The sequence below is a fragment of the Dendronephthya gigantea genome, unplaced genomic scaffold (assembly GCF_004324835.1).
Source record: "Dendronephthya gigantea isolate DGI-Jeju-01 unplaced genomic scaffold, DenGig_1.0 000039F, whole genome shotgun sequence".
Lineage (NCBI taxonomy): Eukaryota > Metazoa > Cnidaria > Anthozoa > Malacalcyonacea > Nephtheidae > Dendronephthya > Dendronephthya gigantea.
The window spans coordinates 1,052,742-1,057,017 of record NW_021163049.1 but is presented as its reverse complement, the minus strand read 5'-3'; positions in this window follow the sequence as shown (position 1 = coordinate 1,057,017).

The following is a 4,276-nucleotide window of genomic DNA, read 5'->3' as shown; positions in this document are numbered from 1 at the left end:
GGTATTAGTGAAAATCACCAAATGCACTGTGTAAGAAAAATGTCCAGCATAGCTATTCGTGCCTCTTATTACATTTTCTGCCGCAGAAATAAAGAATGGGAAAATCCAAACTTACTAAATTTCTAAAATATCTGAACTTCTAAATCTATCTATATAAAGTAATATATATACATATATAGTCAATATTGATATAAATTCTTGTTTTTGTTAAATATTAGGATATTAGTTGTGGTTCAAGTAGCCGATTGTAAATTACCTTGATAAAGTGAGATTTGCAATTGCATTATGTAAAAACAAAAGTCAAATAAAGTTTTCATGATTATTATTATTATTATTATTATTATTATTATTATTATTATTATTATTAATTATTTATTATTATTATTATTATTATTGTTATTATTATTATTATCATTATTACTATTACTATTACTATTACTATTACTATTACTATTACTATTACTATTACTATTACTATTACTATTACTATTACTATTACTATTATTATTATTATTATTATTATTATTATTATTATTATTAATTTGGCACTCTGATTAATGGAAAATACAAGGTTTTAATATAACTTCTTATAGTAATATTCCATAATCTATTATAATCTCAAGCGAAAATAGAGCAATTGAAATTGAAATTAGACCAATTGAAAGCGCACTAAAAAGCGTGGGTCTCCTCCGGGCCCTCCCACAAGGGTGGGGCAGGATATGTTAAATGGCAAAGTGGTCATTGGGAATGCAATGGACTCGGAACAAATGATCCAACAATTTGGTAATTGACGTTTGTCTTCACAACCAGAAAGAACAAGGCCAAATTGTATTTTTTTGTTTTGTAGGTAGCGTCTAACATACTGAGTTAATTGCTGTATCTCAGAAGTAACCGTCGCTGACTATCTGTTTGATGCACACACAACAAACCATTCTTTGATGTTGGCAAAATGACTTCGTTAACGTCATCCTTATCCTCCATATCGTTGTCCTCTCCTTTGTTATCGTCGGCTTCTCCATCCATGGGGCAATTTGATTCTTCGCCGACATAAGGACGGAAAAAGAACTTCTCATCTGGGCATTTGCGTTTCCATTCTTCAACCTTTTTCTCCAGATTTTCATGGTCACACATCGAAAAGTGTTGTTTTACCAAAGTTTTGTAAATTTAACTTCAGATCGTTTTCTTGGATGGATAAAATCGTTGATTAGATTTTGGCGGCGCTTTTTTATTACGATACATTTCTTTCTCAACGAAGATTTTCAGATGTCTTTTAACCTCTTTCACATTCCTTGCTCCGCTGATCACAAGCTCTTCGAATTTACTCACAAGCATTTTGTCAATACGTTGATGTAGACCTCCATCCTGGATAGAAGATAAAAATAATTATAACGCGACATTATAATTATTGGAAAAAGATTAGTATAATACGATATCGTGTTTATTGATGCCATAAAAAACACTTAAGAAACATATGCTTCCAGTAGGATGTACACTGTGCTCTGCAAGAGAAGGTAGTTGAATGTGGATCCACCTTTCCCCATTTAATCCTTCCTTGATGGACTCTCTCAGTTTCTTGGACTGGGTCTGACAGCACCATGCTGTTTTTTTTATCAAAGGCATTTAGGGTTAGTTAGGTTTGTTATTTGTGAAAGTGGCTATGAAACGATTTTTTTTCACTCATTTGGTACTTACAACAGCGGAGAATTCAAATTTGACCATAAAAATGTTAAATTTGAAATACAAACATGAGTTTTAGTACGTTTTTGTAACGATTTCGCTATAAAAATATGGTTCGGAGACTGGGAACCAATCAGACGAATGTGCTGTAAACAGCAGGGCACAGCAGCTGGGCATTCTGTACGGAGCATGCGCGAACTTGGCATCCACGCACACGAAACGCCTTTGTAGTTTTTCGGAAAGACCTCATATGGCGGCTGATAGGAGTGAAGATAGTTGAATATCTTTTGCAGTAAAAGAAAGAATTCGGCACTTTACGAAAAGAAGAATATCATGTATGTGTAACTGCTGGTTTTGTTGTATCTTGTGGTACAAAACACTGCATTGAGAAAGCATTCGAATGATCTAAATTAGCAAACAATATGTTGGTTTGTCACACTCACAACTTAGCAGTTAAGGAAGCATTTATTGCAGGAAGCTTTCAGTCATTTGTCAGCTTTCAGCTGGACATTAACTTAAAAAAGCCACCAGAATCTTCACAGTGGGACTATGGCATGAGAGTATTAAAACCAAAATAGTTATGTTCATTTTATCAGATGTTGTTCTTTCCATATTAATCAATTTATAAAATATATACAACTGTGCATACCAAAACAAAGCGTTATTAAAAAATGAGATTTTTCGAGTAAAATGTAATTGACAAATAAACTTTTAAAAACTTTCAACAAAGTGAAAAAGCTGGTTATAATGACATTTTTAAAGTTGGTTTTATGCTTACTTTTCGTAATAACTACTGTTTCGTCTTCATGACACCGCAAAGAAAGGAGTAAAATTGAATGCAATGTTTGTGGGACAAAAACAAGCAATAAGTTTTCAAATGTAGCAAATTCACTTCAAGATATGAGAGCCTGTTTCGGACACGACTTTGTGGAGACAAGAGTGCTGTGTGCTGCTTGTTAAAGAGCATTAAGCAGGTACAGGAAGACAGGGAAAACCCATAAACATGTAAGTACATTTTTACAAACAGCAATGAATAATTCAGTACAGATAATAGTACAGATATATTATTATATTATGTGATGTACACACTAACATAAAGTCAAATAGCAAGACTTTACATGTATTAAGATAATAACATGTTCATTTTCTGTAGTGTATGGACCATCGACGGAAACCAAAGGCTGCCCCAAAAATCATTACCAACCTCCTCCAGAAAGACAATCTCCACATGATGCCACAGCACCAACAATACCACCAGTTTGGGCCCATTCAAAGAGGACCACTTGGTGAAGTTCTTCTACCACCAGGGATATTTGAGGAAATAATAGAAAACAGAGAAAATTTAGTTAACAGTATGTGAATAAAATTGATAAAGGAACATACATTATTGGGGGAGTATTTAATCCACTTACTGGCTGTTTCATACTACTGACAAGTAAATTGTTAGGCAATGGGCAGAGTAAATACTAAAAAAGTAGAGGGCATTTGAGCACATTGCCAGTTGGTGAATTACTGAAATGGCCTAGACTATTTAATGAGTAACTAACACAAACTTCTCAGACAGAACAGATGAGCTTTCTTTAGGAGCATAATTGAGGATTGATTATAACTATCCTTTTCTTTAATTTCACAATCATCAATACTTGTTGAATTTAAAGAAGAAGCAAGTTACTTGCAATTTGTATATTTTTTTCTTCTTGTACTGTAGGTGGTAGTCTTAAGGAAGAGTTGAATAAAGTTAGAACAAAAATGTACAAAGAGTTTGTGAAAAATGGAAAGAATCCAATCTACAAAGCTGTTGAATTTAGAATTGTTTCATGAATCCTAATTGTTTCATGCTTTTCTGGCAATGTCAAAAACTTTGTCACATATGTTTCAAAAATGGCAAAGAGATATTGGAATGCAAGCCTGGCTGGAGCAAACTTTACCATCTTAGAGCCATATTCATAAAGCATTCCACAGAAACAATAATTAGAAACCAAGAATTCAATAGATTTGTAGATCTTGAAAAGCTCTGAAACTGATCATCATCATGAAATCAATCATTTATTAAAGAACATCTTGGACAAAACAATGTTGTATATTAGAATGAAAACCAAATTATATCATAAATATTATATTTATAATGATATTATGAAATTTTAATAATGTTGATTTATCAATCGTTGTAAATAACAATAAAATAAGATATGTAACTTGTATAAAATGACAAAATATATTTAATTAATTTTTTACTCACGGCTTGGCAAATCCCCTTGATCAGATGAGTCTGCTTTTCATGCGATTGTGTCAGAAAATTGCCGGTGACAAAGGCACTGCAGTGGCCGCTTTAAAATCAGGTAACTTGAACTGTATCTTTTGCAATCCTTCTGACATCCGAGGAGTTTTGTAAGAAGAAAGTCTAAATAATTTGATGAACGTGTCTACTTTACCTGAAAACGTCAACAAAAGAGGAATAAAGACAAGCTTAAAACGTGAAAACTTAAAACAAAACAGTTGAAAAAATCGAGGAAAAAATAAACTACAACAATTCGAATCACTTTCAAATTTCAAGCCAGCAAAATTTGTCACCAATCTTTCACTCAACTCACGGAACACC